Source organism: Podarcis gaigeae, assembly GCF_964106915.1.
Source record: "Podarcis gaigeae genome assembly, chromosome: 2".
NCBI classification, from domain to species: domain Eukaryota; kingdom Metazoa; phylum Chordata; class Lepidosauria; order Squamata; family Lacertidae; genus Podarcis; species Podarcis gaigeae.
Genome location: NC_139679.1, coordinates 42,987,859 through 43,011,407, shown reverse-complemented (window position 1 = coordinate 43,011,407; position 23,549 = coordinate 42,987,859). Strand labels below are relative to the sequence as shown.

General features: G+C 42.8%; 1 protein-coding gene and 1 long non-coding RNA gene across 7 annotated transcripts in view; one reads left to right on the top strand and one right to left on the bottom strand.

The window, feature by feature from the left end:
- Positions 1-23,549, bottom strand: part of SHISA6 (shisa family member 6) — a 260,430-nt gene that overhangs the window by 138,698 nt on the left and 98,183 nt on the right. The gene's annotated exons all lie outside the window — the stretch shown is intronic.
- LOC310838518 overlaps positions 20,429-23,549 on the top strand; it is a 37,110-nt gene continuing 33,989 nt past the window's right edge. The window contains exon 1 of the long non-coding RNA XR_014561009.1: positions 20,429-20,748. This is a non-coding gene — a long non-coding RNA (uncharacterized lncRNA). The remainder of the gene's footprint in view (positions 20,749-23,549) is intronic.

The window sequence follows — 23,549 nt, the reverse complement described above, 5'->3', positions numbered from 1 at the left end:
CTAAGAACATAAGAAGAGCTTGCTGGATCCCACCAATGGCCTGTCTAGTTCAGCATCCTGTTCTCACAGTGGCCAACCAGATGTCTCAGTTTTGTTATTGTTATGTACTGAAGTTCTCACCCTGAGCTAGCAGGGGGATACTGTAGATAGTTATGCAAATGAAGGATCGAAAGTGACATTCAGTGATTGGATAGTTTTAGAAAGTTGCTACAGTAACGTTGTACTGGAGCTCTATATAAGCAGGCTGACTGAGCTCTTCAGTTCAGTTCTGTTCTGGCCTCTGAATAAACAAGAGCTGTTTGAAGAATCGCTGTGTCGTCTGATATGTTCACCCACAACTTAACAGTTATCATTCTGATCTAATTGTCTGGATAAAATTAGGCTGCAAATTGGGAAAAGCCTGTGGAGGCCCCCAAAACCTGCCACTCTCCAAAGATTGCACAATCCGAATGATTTCCCCCAGTTATTAGAAAGGAAACAAACAGGGACACGCTCCACAATGGAGTATGAATAAGGAGCTCCCAGCAGAAGCTTCACTACCCAGGCTGGTTGCATGCTGTTCCCCTAACAGGCTCTAGGATAAGTTTGATCTATCTGTAATCCAGTAATATATTCTAATAATTGGAATTCTGACTTCTAATTATTAATCACATGTGGTAGCAGGTTCACAGCTATTAATAATTATGGCGCTCTGTCTTTTACAGTGGTACCTCTAGTTATGAACTTAATTCATTCCGGAGGTCTGTTCTTAACCTGAAACTGTTCTTAACTAGAAACGTGCTTTCACTAATGGGGCCTCTTGCTGCTGCTGCTGTGCCACCGGCACATGATTTCCGTTCTCATGCTGGGGCAAAGTTCTCAACTCGAGGTAACTCTTCTAGGTTAGCAAAGTTTGTAACCTTGAAGTGTTTGTAACCTGAGGCGTTTGTAACTCGAGGTACCACTGTATTATGTATTATACTCAGTGCTATTTTTCTAGAAAAAGAGCTGCCATGAACACCTCCCTCTGTGATTGCCTGGGATTCCGATTCAGAGGACGAACCAGAGGAATCCCAGCCTGCACAGGAGTCCCCGCCTCCAGGGCCGGCTGAACTGGGGCAAGGCCTAGATGCTGAAGAGCCTGCACCTGTGGCAGAGCACCAGGAGCTGGCCCCAGGTGTAACCCTTCTGGCCCCAGAGGGGCTTGAGGACTCAGTGGCTACAGGTGAGCCTCCTCCAGGGCCCAGTAACCCTTCGGCCTCTCCTGATCTGCAGAGGCTTAGGGCAGAGAGGCGAAGGGAACTGGTTGCTCCCAGGAGGAGTGCTCGCCTTAAGGTCAGAGGAGGCGGGGCTCCTGGGGGCCGGGACCGCCCCTGGCCTTAGAAGAGGATAAAAGCCCAGTCAGCCCGGCCCCAGGTTGCGGGAGCAACGTCGTTGTTGGCTTCGGACCTTCCTGTGTTCCTGATCCCTGCTCGGCCTCCTGTTCCTGACCATCCGGTGCTCCTGTTCCCTGCTCGGCCTCCTGTTCCTGACCATCCGGTGTTCCTGTTCCCTGCTCGGCCTCCTGTTCCAGCGTCCCTGTTCCCCGCCCGGCTCTCCGCCTCGGACCTCGCCCCTCTTCGTGTGGACTCTGCTTACGCCCACGGTACCTTACCCCCGGGTCCAGCACACCCTCGTTCTCTTAGAATGGCAATGGTGCCCACCTGAGAGATGCCAGAACTGAGTTCCAGCTGAAAAAAGCCCCAATTATACTTATTTTCCTACCTGTATTGTTTATTCACACACACACACACACACTTTGAGCATAATATAGCATATTTTCATATTTGGCACCTTCTTTTGTCTATTTACAGGCTTACAGAACAACAGAGGTACCATCAACCAAAATCCAGAAATTTGATCATGATAGTGAGGGGCTTGCATTATTAACTGTTAATAATTAATTGTTATAGGAGGCACAGTTTTTTTGTTTTTATATGTTGCATGAAATGCTGTATGAGTGGTTAATGTTTTATTTATTTTTTCCTCCCCACCCCAGGAATAACATATGTATGCATATATTTTTAAATATAAGCACCTTGGAGGCCTTTTAGAGAACAAGTATCTAGTATGTTTAATAATAACAATGATTATGTTTTTTAAAAAGGGCAGAGCAGCAATCCCTTTACTTTCTCCCTATAAATGAACGGCTGTAAAGTAAAATGATGTACCTGGGGATCCCATGGTGGAGAGTCCGAAGTATATTTGTATGCTAAGCAAACAGATATCATGCAAAGATCCCTAACATACATGCCCACTCCCCATTCATCCTATACATCATGAATAAGGACATTTCATTAGTATCTATTTAAACGTGTACTTCAGCACCACCCACACATTTTATTTCCATTTATCTCCACCACCACCAATATTGATATCCCACCTTCCCTCTTCCTTGTAAACATTTTAAAGCAGCTTTATACATTTCTGAACCCTTTCCCAATAAGTATGTTGTTCTGCTGCATAAGAGCCAAGGGCCCTGTAGCTATAAGAGCATGTCCACAATGCATGTTAATTACCGTACACAAGTCCCTAATTCTATCATATGGGCTGCACATATATTGAACCTATATTGCTATTACCATAATGTCCAACTGACAATAAATGATGTTGTGGGCTGCTTTGGACCAAAGAGGGGTGATTTTCTTTTCTTTCTTTCGGCAGAAATTCTGTGAAATACCAATTCACCTTTGTTTAGAAAGGAGAGGTTTGCACTGTGTCAAAAATTCAGCCCTCAACAGTCAGTATAATGAGATGTTTTAAAAAGAAAAAAGGAAAAATAAGCAATCACTGGGTGATTTTGCTATGTGGTTGTTTGATTCCCCCTCGCCTTTGTCTTTGCCTTGATTTGAACAATTGCACAAATGAAGAAACAGTACGCTGTGTGAGGATTTGCACACACACACTCACATACACACAGGGCCAGAGAGAGGGAGAGATAGCACAATTACTGGAGATTAAAGAATGGTGGTGGAGGGAATAGAACCCACGGTGCAACTGGAGTTGTAAAACAGAAAACCTCATTTGTGTCAGCCTAAAAGCAGAATCAAACTAAATGCTGTGAACTGAGGTCTGGCTGAAACTTCACAAGCAGCCTCATTAAAGTTATAAGTTTAATATAGATAAAAGGCTTTGTTTGAATGCATTGTATTTGGGATGCTGTAGAGGGGGAAGGTTTGCCTGGGGTTGGAGGTTCCACTATGGCAAAAGCAGCAGAGAAGGGTGGTACTTTTCCATTTCAATGAGCTAAACCACCTGATGACTCATCAGGAGAAAACAGAAACTGCAAATTCTCACAGCGGGAAGCTGAAACCTGAGAAGCCTATGTGTTTGGAGTTTTTTTGTTGGAGATGGTTAGTACTAGTAGTAGCAGCAGCAGCAGCAGCAGCAGGATGATGATGATGAACAAGATCAGGGATCAGCAAATATTTTCAGCAGGGGGCCGGTCCACTGTCCCTCAGACTTTGTTGGGGGGTGTGGACTATATTTTGGGGAAATCTGAACGAATTCCTATGCCCCACAAATAACCCAGAGATGCATTTTAAATAAAAGCACACATTCTACACATGTAAAAACACCAGGAAGGCCCCACAAAAAACCCAGAGGTGCATTTTAAATAAAAGGACACATTTGGATCCGGCCCTCGGGCCTACTCATGAACAAGATGATGAACAAACTTGGGACCAGAGAGAGGAACTGCATAGATGACTGAACCCATTGCTTGTCTGCAATGTTGCTTTGTTATTTTGTAAAGTTTATCATATTCTAACTAGTATTTAAGACTATTCTGCAGTAATAAGCTTTGAAACTTAATACTGTGGTGGGGAGAATTAGTCCCTATACAAGATCCAGATCAGAGATTCAACTGAACAATTCTAACCCCCTTATGTGCTGCAACCAGTTGCGTCCCTTGGCTGATAGATGGCTCTTTGATCCAGCAGAGACTTCTGTGAATGGAAGGGTGAGTGTGTGATTTTCATATATTCCCTCTTTCTTTTGCAGTCTCTCATGTGTGCCTACCACCCTGTTCCAAAGGAGCAGATGTGGGTGCGAACAAAGGGGTCTTCAGAAGGAAAGAGAAATCCAGGGAGAAATTAGCTCCTCCATTGCCTGTTAGTGACGATGCCTGGTGGAACAAAGAGCCTTCTTTCAGCAGAGGAACCTAGTTGAGTACAACCCCATATGCAAGGCGACAATCTTATGTTGGAAATTTACACACCGTAAATGGCTGGAATATGTGAAGAGGACTCTTCTCCCCACTCCCCTCTCCTTCCCCCTCCTCCTTCAAATTTCTGTCTTCCCTTTCCTCCTAAAGAAGCCCAGGACAGCTTCAAGAAGCCCAAGACCCATGTATGCTACCCACTGTGGGTGAAACTTGCATGCTGGGACTGCACACAGCAGGGCACTTAACCATTTATTTTTTATTTTGACTACTTCCATTTGTTATAATGTAACAAATGGAAGTAGTCAAAATAAAAAATAAATAAATAGTCCAGTAGCACCTTAGAGACCAACTAAGTTTGTTCTGGGTATAAGCTTTCGTGTGCATGCACACTTCTTCAGAAGTAGGTCACTTTAAAGCCTGTTCAGCAGATACTAAATGCTCAGAACTACTTAAATTGTACAAACAAAAGCTGTAGAGCTATGGTGGCCATATGAGCAGGGAGATGCTTGCTATCAAAAGTACAGTATGTTCCTATTAGACACAGTATTATCTCCTGCAATAATAACCCGGAGTCAGGGCAGTGGCCCATAGCTCTGTTACCCAGCACAGTCTCCCCTATGGGAATGTGGTGGCACTCAAGATATGTGTCAATTCCCCATATATAGTCCTGCTCTCCCCCCCCCCCCCATGTCATTCATAGACACACTAATGCTACCAGCGCCTAGGCTTGGTTAGCATATTGGAACCCTCCCAATTATGCAAAGCTTCATGCCAGTTCTCTCAGTGTCAAAGCTGCGGCTTTACAGCTCACTGAGATAACATGATTTCACTCCGTTTTCATACTGTGGGCGAGATGGATACATTCAAAGACGCTCCATCTCCCCCAGGAAAAATCCCCACCCCCCCCACATTGCTTGCTCTTCTGGAAATGCTCAAATGCTTTTCTCATGAGAGCAGATCCTGCCGCCTAGAGCAGACTACTCTGCGCTGTGCTCTATAATATACCTATGAGCCCAAGGAATATATGCAGGGAAACCTAAAGAGATTGTGAGCATGAAAGAGAAAAAAGTCCTTAGTCTCTGCTGTGCTTGGTGCAGATGGGTACATAACAGGAGGTGCCTTACTTGCAACCAGGCTTTGGCTGATAGTGACATTTCACTGATTGGTTACCTTAATATACTCACCAAGAAAAGCAGGAACCAAAGGCAATCTGTTGAATTCTGCCCTTTCTTTCTTTAAAAAATCTAACCTGCCTTTCAGGCCACATTGCTCTCACAAGGTGGCTTGCAAAATGTTAAAACATATAATTTAATAACAACAATGAAATACCCCATCAACCGTACTAATTTATAAGCAGCAATAAAAAGCACAGCACATTATGATAAGCCAAATAGAGAATAGAATACAAATGCTATTAAATACCTCTTGAATACTAGCAATGATTGGTCTTGCCTATTTTCCCTAGAAAGGGTGTTCTGAAAGTGTTTGTAAGGGAGCAGGGCGGACTGTGGAAAAGCTTTTGTTGAAACACATGCTGCTGAATCCATTAAGTTGAAGGGCACTGGCAATCTCCATTTCTGGTATTTCTGGGCATGAATGTATCCTTCACATTGGCACATGGACCTGAAAGGTGAAGCCTCTGCCACTGTTTCCAAGCTCCCCATCCCACCCCGGCCACTTTGCAAGCTTTGGGAAAGAAGCAGGGACCAGCTATGATAAAACATGAACAACAGATATGGGGAGGGTTGGTGCTGGACATTATAAGAGGACTGAGCTCAGCTCATAAGGGTTTCATGTTGTTTAAATGAGGGGTTTCATTTTTGAACCCCATTTCAAATTTCAGCAGCTTTGACCTTCCCAGAGGAAAGTAGAATTGCAGAAATGATATAAAAGTCCAATAAGTAAAGGCTTCCCCTATTTTTAAGGAATTTATATACTGCCCTTTGTAAACATTTATCTCAGGTGGTTTACAATGCAATTAAAATCTAAAACAGCAGCAATAAAATATGAATACAGCAATTAGAAATCAATAAAAGAACAGAGTGGAAAACTGAACTTCAGGTGATACTTGAAGTATAAACACACTAAGATGCCTGAAGGGCAAAAAAACCCTTAACCTGAAATAATAATAGTACTACTACTACTACTACTAGTAGTAGTAGTAGTAATAATAATAATAATAATAATAATAATAATGAAATGGGTGCAAGGCAACCTTCCTAAGGAGGGTATTACTCGGTTGGTTGAAAGCCTCTCATTTGTGGCCATCTGCCTAATCTTTGATGACAGGGCTTTCTAAGAAGGGCCTCAAATGAAGATCTTAAGTGTTCAAGCAGTTGGGATATGGCAGCAGGTAATAATAAATAATACAATCAGGATTTGAGCCCTTTCCTCTAAGAAACACTTTTGGAAACATCCACGGAGTCCCATCCACTAGTGTTTCCAATGCTCTGATTTCTACGAAGCACCTCTGATCACCATTGCTTCCTGTTGCTGACAATTGTTTCAGCTCCTTACTTAACACGATCTCATCTAAAGGGTAACCAGGTTTCAAATGTGCCATCATATCCCACTCTCTAAACCTCCAATGAAAGAAAGAGCTGAGAAATTTGCCCATCTTGCTCACACATTTGTTTTAGGATATAAGCGGCGTAACGTCTTGTCACTTATATAGACAAAACAATTTTTTTGATGGAGTGATTGGCAGTCTTCAAAAAGCCAGCTAATCAATACCTGCAGCTGCAGAGTGCTTCTAAGAAATATAGCAAAAACGGCCTTTTACTTTTTATGAATCTTTTGTGACCTGGTCTGAAAAATGTTCTCTACCAGTTATTATGAAATATGTGTGAACAGCAGCAAATCTTCATCTAACAAATGTCTCTGCGTTGGAGAAGAAGAACATGAGGCTGGGAATGACGGGTCTCCTTGTAAACCACTATAAAGTGGAACATTATCTCCACAATGGAAGATAGTTGTGGGGTGTTGGGGAGAAAGACTAAATAATCAGAGAACATCTGAGTGACCTCACAGGAAATGGGAGCAAGCTAGAATGCCTCAGCCTGTCCCAGTTAGTTGCAAGCACACATTTTAATGAGTTTTGCATAATGTTGCGATGATTGACTGTTCAGCTCATTGGGATGCCAGCTATTTCCAATTACCTGCCAATTCAGAAACCAGACAATATGACACGTGAGCTCAATGCCTGTGTGCTTAAGTAGAGAATTATACATTTAGATTGATGCATTCAATCTGGTTATGAAAATTGCAGCCAGCAACTCACAAAGATATGTGAAGAGCCATCTACAGGAACTGGGTTTCTTTTTTAACAATACACTAGGGTAGTTACTCCATACAATAAATCTCTCCGCCTAAAGTACCAAAGGAACCGGGAGTCCTGGCCTTACCTCTGCCCTTGGTAAAAGGATACAAGAAACAACAACGAAAGTGCAGCTACAACTTTGTGTGCATTCTCAGCCAGCGAGTCTAGGATAAGCGAAGGTAACTTCAGAGCAATTCTTTGTGACATGAACTAGCCTGAGATATTGGTACAGGTGGTCAGGGAAGAGCTACACCAGGTGCAGAGAAACTAAGGCCCTCCAGATGTTGCAGAACTACATTCCCCACCACCCCTGGCAATCAACCGTGCATGCTGCTGCTGCTGGGAGTTGCAGTTCAACAACACCTGGAAGACCACACCTGGACGACAATGTAAAAGATCAGGAGGCACCATAAACTGCAAAAAAGCAAGTTATGGCTGCATAGGCATCAATCCAGGAGCTCTAAAAGTCCCAGGGACACTTCAGGTCCTCTAGGCTGAGTACAGTGGTACCTCGGGTTAAGTACTTAATTCGTTCCAGAGGTCCATACTTAACCTGAAACTGTTCTTAACCTGAAGCACCACTTTAGCTAATGGGGCCTCCTGCTGCCGCCGCGCTGCCGGAGCCCGATTTCTGTTCTTATCCTGAAGCAAAGTTCTTAACCTGAAGCACTATTTCTGGGTTAGCGGAGTCTGTAACCTGAAGCGTATGTAACCTGAAGCGTATGTAACCCGAGGTACCACTGTAGTAGAACCCTTTTTGCCAGTCAGGTGACAACAGGGAATTGGTCACCTCCTGCTTCTTTCTTTCTAAACCTCAGCACCTGCAGCTATTTTTCAGTTTGAACTACTTGTAGGGTTGATAACTCTTGCTTTTCTTTCTTTCTTTTAAAAAAATGCTTGTGCTTAGGTGGGTTTGGTGGTACAAGAACCCAAAGGTTCCTAGGACAGAGGCCTTAGCAGGTCCATAGTAGAGCCTGGTGTAGAGGTCAGTTCTTTCTGTCAGGTTTGGAGGGTGAAGCCCAGCAGTTTCTTCTGGATCCTGAGGTAGAGCCCAGTGCAAATCTGCCTCCTCATTTAAGCGGGCTGAGTGAAGAGACAACATAGCCTTGCTGCTTGTTTTTCTGGCAAGAAATCAAGAAAACTAGTATCTTTCTGCTTGGTTAGCAAGCAACAGGCTACATGTGAAAGTCACCTGGCTGCTCTTTGATTGCTTTTAGATTCTACCATTGATGCTTCTTGTAATACTTGTGAAAAACTTGCTTTCACTGAGTGCTCATTGCTGGTCTACCACAGCCCTACCTTCCTGAAATGACAACTCTGAGTGCCTGGGAGCCAGATTTCATTATGCACCTGCCACTTTTAGGAAAATAAACACACTGTGAACTAAGCATGCTAAAGCCTGGGGCTCCGCATTTCTAAAGATTCCTTCTCCCTGTTTAGCTCCTTCCTTGATGAAGAAAGTTGTGCCTCAATATACATTGGGCACTGACAGTATTTAAAATTACGTCTCCCCCCCCCCTTTAAAAGTATTTTTGCAATACGTCGTACTTTGGACATAACGTTGGAGAAGACTGTATTTGGCACATAACGTTGGAGAAGGCTAACAGTGTGCATCTGTTGGCTTTGCCTTTTGATTCCTCCCCACCCTGCTTGCTGCTGCCTTTTAGCTCCTGTGGATTAATGGAGGACAGGACTGAAGAGAGTGGAGGCCTCCACGGTATGCACAGCAACCAGATCTTTATACAATAGAACTCTCCACTGACACAGGTAATTAATGCCAATCAAATTGATAGGCAGTGTCAAGCAACCCAGGCAATTAACCTTCTGGACTGGGAGCACCTAATAGTCAGCTTTCAGAACTGAAAGTTCATATGGGTGAGAGATCAGGGACTCTCCTGTGCAATGTGAACAACAAATGAGCATATTTGCACATTCCAGCCCAGAAAACAAGCCCACTGTATTATTATTATTATTGTTGTTATTATTATTACACTGGCTCCTTTGGAAACTTTCAAATTGGGCAAAGCCAGGTCCCCGTTTTCTTCCCCTTATTCTGGAATAATGAAGACAAGTGCCTCCGATTCTCAGTTAGTTTTTTTGTGTGGCCATGCCTATATCAAACAGTAAATAACAAATAAATGAAATAAAATGTCACAACCACACCAGATGATGTACAATAGTTCAATGAAAAACAAACCAACTCTGCCTGCAGGCTTGCAACCTAAAGAAATGCAAGTTACTGTTGTTGTTTTTAGGAAAGGGGGAATAGGGAACAAGGGAAGGGGAGGAGAGGCAGTTTGGGAGTCAGTCAGTGGCTTGGGAGGAGAGAGACATTTCCAGGCACAGTTTAAACTTTTGCAAAGGAAGAGTAGCATCTGCTTCTTGGGAGCAGATAGTTGCTTTCCAAAAAAAGGAAACGGGAATGAATGGAGTCCGTCATGAAGGAAATACAGTACATGACCAAAGCATGATACTGAAGATGGAGTGGGAATAGGGTGCCAAACAGGCAGAACAGAAAAAAGAAGGTGAAGTTGAGGAAGAGGCAAACCAGAAAGAAGCAGATGATGGCAATCAAACTGGAGAAGAATGGGAGAGAATAAACCTACAAATTTGTTGTTGATCATTCTGCGCTAAAGGCTTTGCTTCAATGATTCCTTGTCATTTTTACAAGACAGGTAGCTTTATTTCTCCTTAGATATGTCATACCTTGGGGATACGCTGTCAGCTGCTGGGGTCTGCCCTGCACAAAGGTAGCAATGCAGAGGCCACAGCAGTACACGGCTTCTGGCTTGCATGCAGCTGCCATTGTTTGATGGTGGCATTGCTGTGCCAGAGGCAATCAGTTCATATATTGGATCGGATGCTCTGACATGCCCTAGAGAAGATGATGATACAAAATAAGGAGGCCACTGAAGGAGAATTGGACACATCAGTGGAGATGAAAATGGGACTCCTGCGCTAATGTGCATCCATGCTCAATGCAAGTTTTTATATGTGGAATTTCTGCACAAATGTAAAATGTTGGTCTAGATTACAGGCGCGTGGAGTTCAGTTTCTTGCAAGAAGACATTGCACTGTATACAGAGTCTGAGTGGTACTAAACATAATGGTGACAATCAATATTTGACAGCTGTGAAGAACAAAATCCATTGGGAGGCCTGAGACGATGCCAGGAAGTCTTTCCTCAGTACATGCTCACCCATAATCTTAGTTCACAATGAAGCTCTCAGCATGTCACTGTGGACAGAAGTATAATGTAGAATTCTTCATACTGTGCTAAAGGGGCTGTATAAGGCCAGATCTACATATTATAATTACTATGTTGTTAGGTGTTGGCATGGGAAGTAAGGTGCAATGATGCCATGCATGTTATTTGCTTTAGGCATGGCTTTTGTAATGAGTGGTTTGTTGGCTTTGATTCCCCCCCTTCCCTTTTTTCTTTACTATCCTGTCACAACCAACATTGACATAGTGTTTGCATTTAAAATATACTAACTTTGCCTGCACAAACTAATGATCCTCTTCTCTCTACCAAGTACCTTCTACAAGATCAGCTCTTCTGACCACTGCAAAAAAATAAATAAAAGTGCTTTACTGGAGACCTAACTTCCTACCAAGCCATGTACCATGTGAACTCAATGTAAATGTTACACTTCTCATTGAGGAGGATAGTATGCCAAACTATCATGGAACGCCTGAGATGGAAAGCAGGAGAAACAAAGTTCAACATGCCTCTATGATACTATGATTTGATACCTTCTGCAAACAAGCTCAGGTGTGACATCAAAACTTCACATATCACTGAGGGAAGGAGTCAAGGAATGAGCTGGGGTATGTCACCAACCAATCTACAGTTATTTACTATATTTGCCATAGACTCTGGGAAGCCTCTGCAACATTAAGCATGGTTTGGAAATCAACAGAAAATTGACTGTTGGCACTGAGGACAGAAGAGTCTCCGACAGTTCATTTTTACTACTCTTCCGGGGTATGGATAAAGTTGGCTGTGCAGTATGACTCCACTCTGTATGCATTGAAGACTGGGGGTTCAAGAGGACTTGGGGACAGCTCATACAGCCAGCTTGTTGTTGTTGTTTAGTCGTTTAGTTGTGTCCGACTCTTCATGACCCCATGGACCAGAGCACGCCAGGCACTCCTGTCTTCCACTGTTTGGTCAAACTCATGCTGGTAGCTTCGAGAACACTGTCCAACCATTTCGTCCTCTGTCGTCCCCTTCTCCTTGTGCCCTCAATCTTTCCCAGCATCAGGGTCTTTCAGCTACTTATTTTCTGCCTCAATTGCACCATGTTCTTGAAATGAGTTGAGTGGATTATTTTAATCATTCATCATAGGCACAGACTGTTATTTCACATGCCATTGCAAGCATTTCGAATAAAGGTTAGCAGCAGCATGTAAATCAGATTTTTTTCCCCTTATGACATTAGATTTGGGTTGCTCATGGGCTGTTGGTTAGATACGGTGCTGCCACCATTGGAGAGGGAGAGATCTTGTTGTCTGGGAAGCCCAGGATCTCCATACACACTGCCCAGGCTTGTGCTCCAGGGAAATCACTTTGGTGCTGCTAACACTGTGGTTCAACTTCACCCCCAGAGGTGCACTCCATTGTCTCTCAAGACAGACAGATGTCAACAACAACCACTAGATAATCTTTTTTTAAGGAAAGGGTGTGCCTCTGCCATGCCATCTTGTGGGGCTGCATAAGGAGGGTAGCTATACTGGTGCTACGTAGTGAAGCAAGCAAGGAAGCATCCAAACCATTCAGGCATATATCTTTAAATGTCTGGTGTAATTGTGATAACCTCCAGTCTGAAGATTTCTCACAAAGCTTGCCATTTTGTTTAAATCAAATATGTACCTAATGCAACATCTAGCTCAAACTCTGAAGAACTCTGTCATTTCACATTTTCATCTGCTGTATCTGAAGAGCTCAGACACAACGTATTTGACTTAGACTCATAATCCAAAATTGTAATCGTAATGTGTAAAACAAGGATAACATCCCAAACAGATAAAAGTCACAGGTAACTCTAATCTTCTAATTAATTCCAAACAGGACACTCTAACAGCGCCGTAGAATTTGCTCAGGCTTTGGGAAGAGTATATTGCTCAACTGTAGATCACTCATTGGTGATGCCATCTGTATATCTTCTTTATTATACAGACTTAGCTCCTGTTGTACTGAAGTGGAGGCAATTAATGAGCCAGTGGTGTCACATTTTACCTGTAGTCACAGTGGCACACTGCTCTAGGATTGCCCTCTGTCAAGTCTGTTGTGTCTTCTATCACTATACTGAATCTCCAGTGCTAGAGTTACCCCAGTGGCTTCAAAATCACAACTTATTTTAAGATAATGGCCAATTTGTCCTTTTGATAGGTTTGTCCTTGCTTGGAGCTCAGCTAGGTCCTGGGTTCTGCTGGTGAAGGGAAAGTAATAAATATAATAAAAACAAATAAAAGCAATACTAAATAGGACTGGGCGTTGCATGCTTTCATTCTTTGCTTTGATGGCTAAAAGGGACTCCACATTTAAGAGGGCCTACATTGCTCTAGAACAGCACTGGCAGGAGTGGCAGGAGATGCGTCCTCCTCCAATAAGGTGTCTGACCTTGGAAAGGCACTATCAACTTTGAAGCAGGACCCATAAACCATGATAGTTTCATGTGTGTCATTCTGTTCCCCTGGTGTTCCGAGCTTTCTATTAATAGTTGGCTCTCATAAATCTCACTTGTTACACCAGAAAGTTACGAGACAAAAGTGATCTTCTAGCTGTCTCCAGGGAGTCTCTGTTGTTGGGGGGCAGGGAGATGCATGCTGAAAGACAGACAGGGAATAAACACCTTAATACAGCAAGAACTCTGTAGTATAAACTAACTGCAGCAAAAAAGGGAAAGAAAAAGCTTTTGCTCCATTTCTTCTTCAACGCTATGATAAGCTGCACCATCCCTGCGTTTCAAATACATCTTGCTGGATACATGGGCACCAGAACCCATGGCCACAGAGTAAATAGTCACATGACTCATTCTTCATGCTGGCTTTATGGTTCTTGCATGACACCCATCACCTGCTGTATCTTCTACTACTGCTTTGGAAATATGTGGGGAATTTTTAAAAGCAGTTTATATGTTGACCTAAGATTTCACTATGTAGGTACCTTTGCAGATGATCTGAGAACATTCTCCCTTGAACCTGGGACTTAACATGGGGTTTGCATAGGGCTCCAGTCTCAAACTAATAAATATATTGGGATGAGTAATCGTTAGGCAAAACAGTATCTCTGGCAACCTGATCAATCTACACAGCTTGGAGAGAGAGCATGGAGGAAATGGGAATCAAGAAGGGACATTAAACCATGTGCTGAGCACTCCAATAACCGTGTGAAAATCAAATCATCAATATGGAAAAAATACATTGAGATTTATGTCTCCTTCATCTGCCCACAAAATCTTGAATAAATATTTCTGCCAGATGCAGCACCACCGCTTGAGTCCTCAAATCAAAATAACAACAACTTTGGAATTTTCTTTCTTTTAAAAACTATATCATGTTGTAGAAACATAAGGTACTTGCCATTACAAAAATGTGCTAGGCACCCTGTCTAGATGATTTTATTTACCATATAATATGATTTTATTATATTTCTGGGCCAACCCACAACCAGGGTTCTAGATGCTAGCTTTTATGTATTATATTTCAGGTGCATTGGCTTCTTTATTAATTCCAGCAGGGCCAATTGATTAATTGTTTTAATTTTAAATTGGAGAGGTAATAGCTGACTTCAGCCTCCCTCATGCCCTTTTATTCTAACTTAGTCACCCAGCAGGGATAACTCATGCTTTCTATTTATTGAACTAATTACTTTGGCAGTCCTGTAAGAAGACCACATACCCACCATGTCCTCTCTGCCAAGAGCAGAGCTTCTGCCATCACTTTTTTCTTCTTCCCAAGATTGCTAGGGGAAGTCTCCAGAAGCAACTGCAAGCTTTAGTGTTGCTTGTCTAGGTGGCGTCTGACACCACCTAGACAAGCAACGCTAAAGCTGTGTGAATCCATTAAACTACAGGTTTGTTAGTGATGTCTTGGGCTAACAATAGCCCATAGTCATGCCTGCATTTCAGTCCTCCCCTGAATCACAGAATCAGGCAAACACGGTGCATGCCACGAGTGATTCTCAATAGTACTACCATGTAGGCATTCTTGACTTAGTTCGGCTTGTGCTGCATGTATCAGGGACATTGTGTTGCTAGGGGATCAACAATATTGGGTCCATAATTACTATGCTCCCATGCAATGGAAATATAGAAATATGGCAATCCAGTCTGGAGCCATCTTAAATTGAAAAACATCCATCTTTACTGTCAAAGCTATATCAGGTCAATTTTTTTTGAGGTTTCTAGGCTTGAGTTAGTCTACTGGACGTGTGGGGAACCTTTTTCAGCTTAAGGGCCATATTCCCTTCCTAGACAACTGTTTGAGAGGCACATGCTCTTTACTCCACCAAGGCAAGCAAGACACATTGTTAAAGGTCAGAAACACTCTAGCCAGGCAAATACACTCAAGGAGGTTGCTAAGAAGACCTGGGGAAGGGGTGTGGCTTAGGGAGAGTCCCGAGGGCCACAAAGAGAGGGCTGGAGCATGGCATTTGGCCCCTGGGCCTAAGCTTCTCCATCCCTGTTCTACTGAAAGCAATCGTGTCCACATCCTAGTCTTCTTGCAGGACAGTCCTGTAGACAATCCTGGTGGTGATTTAACTGATTAATCATACTATGTGTCTTTTTGCTTATGTCCCTGTGTTTCATATAAGCTGCTTATCATTAGACAACTTTGTTGGGCAACTCTAAGCCAATGTTTATGGCTGGTGATGTCCTGCATGGCTTTCTGACTTTGATTACTCTGAATCAAAGCATCTTCCCTCTAGAAAATGAGTATTCTTATTTTTAAGTTGAAATAGCCAATGCTTATTGAGATACAGGAGCAAAAAAAGTCTTAATAAGGAGACTCAAGAACAGAAACCAGTGGAGGTAATTTGATGGTTCACAGTGGATGAAGTGTATTGGCTTGCTCTGTGCTGGTGCACTGGCAGGCTGCAATTACATGGTAACAAAGATGTCTCAAGCATTGTGTGAGAGGCACCAAAATGTCTCATTTTCAGACTTTTCCAGCACAGCACCTTGGAACATATCTGTTATAGAATCATCCTAACCATCTTGCTAACCTATGAGTCAATCAGTTGGATCTAATATGTTGGGGGGGGGGGGAGGTTACCTTAGGACAGGGGAGAAATTTGCTTTGGTTTGCATTTTAATGAGAAACTATCTAATTCTCATTTCTGAAAGCAATACAATATGAAAACCGAAACACAAGTGTTCTTTGAAATTCTCACTTCTCTGAATTTTTCAGTGTAGTTCTCCAAACAATGTGAGCAGGATTCAACTAACTAGTCTTGCTAGTTGAAGCCCTTGCAATGAGTTCTGCTAATGCAATGGTATTCCCCCTCTCCCCATGCCCACTCAAATTGGCTTGCAGGGGAGGGTGGGTTGGGAAAATGCCCAGAACAGCATGTGAAGGGAGGAGAGGGAAGGTTGTTCCATCAGACAAGCAAAAATGCTTGCGGTGACAGTACGATCTCCTTAGCACTGCATTGAATTCATCCCTATGTGTACATGCACACACCCTATATAGCATATTTTAATGGAGAGTTTATAAAACATTAGTGTAGATAACAAACAACAATTGCTCCCAGAAATGTGTATGTTAGTAAAAACAGCATATAGAAGTGCATATATTAGAAGAAATTTGCACTAAGTTGCTGACAGATTATCATGAGGATTTTTAAAAACAGCAATGCAAACTACTGTAGAAATGTAGGGAAGTGGACTGAGACTGGAGAAATGAAAAACAGAGAAATGAAACTGAAAGATTCACCCCTAGTGTTTCCATGTGTTTGGTGATGTACTATATTCTCATGGTGTGTTGTGTGTATATGTGTTTAGTCTTTCCCCCTTCATTTCCCAAACCCTTTTCTAGTATAGACAAAGCAAATGAGGTATATACAGAACAGGATATTGTTAGGGTGATGAAAATCTCAGGATGCCTGATTTTAACCTGATTCCTTGTTCATTTGGCCATCCTCTTGGCAGGCTGCTGAGGAGAAAGATAAGATGGATTGGAGAGATAGGCTAATGGATCGTTTTCTGTGTTTCTTGACTTCCTCTCATTAATCAACTTCTCTAGCAAGTTCATTTGTGTACAGTACAACTCAAAGCAAAACAAAGTAAGCAGAGTGATTTGTGCCATTATGAATTCTTAATTCAAACAGGACAACAGATAACATCTCTCTGAGTGTTGCTGTTCAGCTTCTGCAGTGGCCAATTAATTATTTTGCATTTAATCTCAGGTGGTGCTGTTTCAGAGTCATAGCGATGAATCTTCTGTGCCCATGGCAGCAAGAAGGAAGTTGCTTTGCACGCCTAACTTGCTGGGATGCCTTGACTTACACATAACAAGCATCTCCAACTAGCAGCAGATGAAAGCTTCAAAGCTAGTGAATCGAGTACGTACTCGTAGAAGAAAGCTCAGCAATGTCTACATTATACATGCTATAAGGAAATCACCTGGTGCAGGGCACAGCTTTCAGAATCTTGAAGCTTGGGTGGCTCCAGGTCCTTCCCCTTCATTTGAGCCTGTGCCACATTTGCATTTGAGTGTTTATGTGCATGAAGGAGTATATGAAGGGAGGAGTAGATATTGGCTGTTTTATCTACAGATAGGATGGGGAAGTTGAGGTCCATAACATGTCACTGGATTGCAACTGAGATCACCTTATTGGCCATGCTGGTTGGGACTGACTGGATATGGTGTCCAACAATACCTGGAGGATCACAGGTTCTCATTTCAAAGAGAGCCCAGGACTTCCACCATGGGTTACAGGGAAGCTCAGTTGCTTTTTGGGATGTCAGCTAAGAAGCCAGAGATTCAAAATAACTGCTGGCTCAACCTGTCCCAAGTTGGTCACTTCTGCAGGGTTTCATTCCTTCCTTTAGTTTGTAAGCAGCACATCACACGTTGTATTTTTAAGCCTACACCTACAGCGTACACCTAGAAACATAAATGCAATAAACAAAGGTTTGCAAATGCATGCATCATACAGATACGCTTACCAGAGAGCTGTGCTTGGAAGCAGTTCTCTTTTGAGCTTACATTCCATGACAATCTTCTCTCTGAAATGTATGAAATGGCCCTAAATTATGTGGGGAAAGGATTTATCTCTCTTTCCCAGCCTATTTTAACATGACAGTCAGATGTCACATGATGCAGCCACCTTGCAGAAGCTAAGTAAGTCTGGTTCTGGCAGTGCGTAGATAGCAGACTACCTGGAAACTCAAATATGCCACCATGGGTTCCAACATGGAGGAAAGCAAGATATAAATGTAATAAAATAATAAAATAAATATTAACCCTACTGTGAGATTCCTGCACAGGGTGGAATATAAATCTCACTGCCACTTCTCAGAAGCCCACACTGGGTTAGCAACCCCTGCAGTGAAGACATAACTTCTTGTGCCTTCTGTGGTTGAGAAAGAAGAACTGCGAGCAACATCTCCTAACGTGAGTGTGCCATAAAAGACGTGCATATGGCAGTGGGGATAATGACTTATGGTTATTATTCTATAGTGTATGTTAATTATCTCAAGCCAAGATGCTAAAAAAAATTATAAGATTTAATGTTGGAGTTTATAATTGGGCTGCAATTTGTGTTAATGATTTAACTTTGAAATCAGTTGCCATAATAAGCAAGAAAAGTCAGGGGTTTAAGTGGGGGGGGGGAGCTAATTAAAATAATCAGCTTGACTTTTATGGGAGTTGGCTGGGGCCCTGAAGTGCTAATTGATGCTAGATGAATGCAGGCCTTGCCTGCTGCCCTCAAACAGGAAGGACTGCTGTCTTGTGCTAGCCTTGACGCCGGATGCAGCCATGGCTGCTTTGAGGAATCATAGCAGCTCTTTTGAATAGGAACTCTGGTCTTCATTTGGTTTAGCAGGAATGTAAAAGCTGTTGTGGGGCAGAGACAGTCCCAGGATACTTACACAGGGACATGTGAGATGTTTCCAACTGCCTCTCAATGTTGCATTGTGCAACATCTGTTAAACTATTATTAACGCATCATTTGATGTAGGACATTGCACCAGGCCAACTAGAAATGTGCTACTTAAGGGGGAAATAACAATTTAACACATACATACGAGTCTCATGCTAATGTGAAGTGATCTCAGGTTTCCTCAGATGTAATAGCGCTTTTTCATGACAATGCAACCATCAAACTCATTAGGGAACAACATTGTATTTTCAGTTACTGTCATATTTATTCACTACCGTTAAATGATCCCGCCCCGCACCAAGTCAAGCAGTGTTTCCTGATTTCCTTGTACTGTAGTTATGTCTGTAAAATATTACAATGCCTCATTTGCATAGAAGAAGCATCTTCCTGTATTGTATTCACTGCAAACCTGACCTTCCTCTGTTAGTGGAAACAATGGGAGCTGGAGAAGGAGTTAGCGCATTATAACCTGGACAAAATCGGGGGAAAAGAGGCCATTCTTTCAGAAGTTCCAACTCATACTCTGAGCTTGAATGCACTGTACTGACACACTGAATCTCTATACGATTGACCCCTCTGCCCTCCCTGTGATTCAGCAGCCTGCACAGGGTTCACATAACACAGTCAGACATGTTAGATAACATTTGTAAAGGCTACCTTGTAATTTTCTGCTCTAGTGTCTCTGTGGAGGTCAGAGCAGTTTAATCCAATATCATTTTGGATCCTCCGGAATTGTTACTGAGACAATATGTTGGGTGGTGTGAAGCTGGGTATCTTTTAAATGGGAGGGGGGAAATCCTTTTGGAAGACTTGGTGGAGGTATTCAGAATCTGTCAGAAATATTTTCAGATTTCCATGAACATTTCTTTCTTTCTGTTACCTTCCCATGTAGTGTGTGCACCTTGGTTCACTTGCTTGAACTCTGCAGGCACATTAAAAACAAACCAGCAGACTTATACCCTGCTTATGACACTGAACAGTAAAAGGGGCTGGTGGGCAGTTCTCCTTTGTTTTTTGTTTTGGGTAACAGACTTTTGTTGTGGGACTAGACTAGGTACTTTCCATTTCTATTGTTCTGTGGTTCCTATTTAGCTCCCTGGGTAAAAGGAATGAGAAGGTTTTTTTTAATGTAATTGATTTGTTAGCAGTGGTCACACACTGAAGCTAATTACAATAGCTAGAACATTTCAGATGTCAAATAAAATCATCTAGTCACATGCAAGAGCAGGACAGATTCAGAGCCATCCAACTGATCTGCAACAGCAAGGTACCATTCAAAGCCTGTTGCACACTAAGATGGAGTGGTTTAATTTAACAACAAAAGATGCTTGTGGATCTCAGTGTTCAAATTCTAAATCTGCGACACACACGTCACACATCCCCTCTGAGCATTAATCTCCTCTCTTTTATTCGTCAAATGAATGGGGGTAGAGACAGTATGATCTCTCCACCTTTTTAAGTAGTTGGGACAATCTGCCCTGGGCACATATTTCCACATCTCAGTGCTGGCAACCATCTGCTTGGGAAGGTGTATCAAATCTATTATACCCTGCTTCCAATAATTACACGCAAGCAGTGAGTGTGGGGAGTGGGGTTGGGGAGGGAGGGAGGGAGGCAGCATAACCTCCTGAAGCAAGGAGACAGTCAATGACACGATATCAATATCCCTGAGCTGCTGTCTCTTCTCACACCCATCACTGAGGCGCAGGCTCTGATTCACACTATGGAGAAGAGAATGGAGAGCTGAACACATTGATCCCCTTGGTTCATCTCTGGCAGCCAGCTGTGCTGATAGTTGCCTTGCGGGGTGGCAGTGCTACAATCAGGAGAGGAGATAATGAGCACAAAAATCTGCAGAACTGGATTGGAGGGCATTTTATTCCTGGAAAGAAAGCCTGCTTGGCCCATTCCTAGTTCAGATGTTTGCAGCGGTTTTACATGGCTGGCTCTGTGACTTGAATGTGTGTTTTCTGCACACCTCCGGCAAGCTGCTGCAGAGAGCCACATTCCAACAGCGTCAGTGATGCTGCAGTAAATGAAGTGCTGGCTCTCTGGGAGGTCTGCTGAGTGAAGGGCCCACTCCTATGTAATCTTCCCTCCATGCAGGCTCTCCTTCTCATGGCATGCAAGGTAAGGATTGCATTTCAGATTATTTCTGCTCTGTGTGATTAACCAGCGCCTGACCAGGTAGCTGCTAGTCCAGGAACAATGGGCAGAGCTTTAGAGATTCAGAAATGACTGTGGAAAATGCAGAGAACAGTGATTAGTATACCAAACAGCCCCCGGCCTGCAGAGCAGGATGTATTACCTTACCACATCCTCTGCCACGTGCTTGGCAAACCCTCTGTCTGTTGAAATAACTCATCCAGTACCCTGCATTTTACCCACATGGTTGTGTTTGATGTTTGTTGTTGAAAATGCTGCAGTTTCTTAAGAATATGTAAATATTCCTTCCGTGGAACAATCCTATAAATGTCTTTCATTTTTCCTAACGGAAACAGTGTTTGCAATTTTAATTCTATGGGTCCACTGTTTTGCTCTGTGGAAACAAAAACCCATTCCAACACTAGGTACAGCTGTGGCCTGCGCAGTGGTAGGTGCTGCAGTCTTCATATGCCATGGCTGGTAGCTGCTGTGGCTTTGTGCTTGCACAGAGGCATTGAGCAGGCCTCAAGGGATGGGACATCATTGTCCCGTGCAGGCCACTAGGGGTTTTTGCATACCTCCACAAGGAATATTTAGCTGTTGTGAAGGCTGTCTGTCTTGTGCACAGATGTCAACTTTTCCCTTTTCTTGGGAGGAATCCTATTTGGAATAAGGGAATTTCCCTTAAAAAAGGGAAAACGTTGACAGCTATTGTGGCAGCTTCAATATTAACAAATTCATTATTGCATAAGCTTTCTTGGATGTCATCCATGTTTCTTATGAAGTCCACCAAAGCTTATGTGACAATAAATTTGTTTTTAAGGTGCCAGAAAACTCTGTTGTTTTTCCTTTTTAAAAGTTATCTCTAGGTGGTATAGTAAAATGCTCATAGCTGTCTAATGAAAAGTATGTATGTATGTACGACTACTACTACTACTTGCCAGTATCCCATAATAAAAATTTTTTAGATAGTCATTATACATTTTATTACAGAGTATTTCCTAGGCTGAATTGTGGGAAGTCCCTGTTTGGATTGTGCCAAAATGACTGAGGTTGAGCAGAGTGATAATTTATCAATTCTTATAAAATGGTCACTGGAGTGACACATGAGTTGAGTTCTGTGTAGATTCTACTTCAAGATTGTTACTACTACCTTCATAAATTCTGGCGCAGTGTGTCGCTTGTTACATTAGATATTTGATACCTTATTTGTTTTGTGTAATCAACTTAATTAACAGTTTCCAGAGGAGTAACTATGTTTGCTGTTTTTGCTGCTACATCCTAAGAGTCTCGTGGCACCTTAAATACTAATAAATTATTATGGCATGTTTCCATAAACTACAACAGATGAAGTAGAATGCAGTCCATGAAAGCTTATGACACCATAAATTAGTTCATTTTAAAGGTGCAATAAGACTCTTCCCCTCAGATGAGGAGATTAGGATTTATTGAGTTTACATATCACTCCCCCCTAAAAAGAAGGAGCAGTAGAAACTAAGTAAAATGTATTAAAGATGGGTACAGAGTTGCCACCTAAAAATATTACACAGGAAAAAGAAAGTACATATAAGGATCACAGTGTGATATGCTGTTGCTGTGTGCCATTCAGGGGTGTAGAGCAGGAGCTCATTATGACAGTCTTCATCGCCACGGTGCCAAGGAGAGTCGAGGAATGCAGGTAGCTATGTTGATCCATTAAAATAAATACACACACTGCAAAGAAGCAGCAGTGCATAGCACAATACCCAATTTATTAGGATCAGCATCACTGCAAACTTAAGTTTCATAGGAGTACACCCCCATTTAGCTCAATAGTCCTTACGTCTGACTTCATAGGTTCAACTTGTAAAACACACTTAGCTTTAACAAAGTATCTTCAGGGAGCTGAAACGCCACCTTTAGCATCTAATTAGAATGGCAAACAATCTCAGAATCATAGACTCTTAGAGTTGGAAGGTACCCCAAGGGTCATCTAGTCCAACCCCCTGCAATGCAGGAATCTCAGCTAAAGCATCCATGACAGATGGCCATGCAACCTCTGCTTAAAAACCTCCAAGAAAGGAGAGTCCACCACCTCTTGTGGGAGTCTGTTCCACTGCTGAACAGATCTTACTGTCAGAAAGTTCTTCTGAATGTTTAGTCGGAATCTCCTTTCTTGCAACTTGAAGCCATTGCAAGAAGCATGCTCCCTCCTCCATGTGAAAAGAGATCTAAATGGTTTTGAGATGTCGTCAGACTCATGTGCAGTGAGTTTAATCTCAATATATTTCCTTTGGAGAACACATGGGTAGTGCACTAGTAAGCTTCCAAAGAGGGCAGCTGAGGGGTGACTGGACTTCCCCCAACTTGGGACACTTATAGATAGAGCCCTGTGCAGTGCAGCAGTGGAAAGCCCTATCTTTGTTACTGTATCCCATGGCCAGTAAGTCAATAATGGGACATCCTCTCTCTGTGGTTGTTATGACTCATCTCCCTGACACTCTCCATAAAGGCTGAAAAAGCATGTTAGCCCTGGTGTCAATGCAAAGCGCTCCCCCCCCTTAGGAAGTAGTGGCTTCTCCTTAATGGAATATCAACCCCTCCTTCACTTTAGGATCACTCTGACCCAGCTTCAGTCTTAAGTCCTATTGTCAGGGAACTACCATCGGCTCAGGGGCGAGAGGGGCAAAGAGAGCCCCCAAAGATCGTGGGAAGCAGCTCCTCCTCAGCAGAGGAGAGTAACCACACCTCCAGTGGAGAGGAGCTTCAGGGCTCGGAGGAGGCGAGGCGGTACCAGGACACCTTGC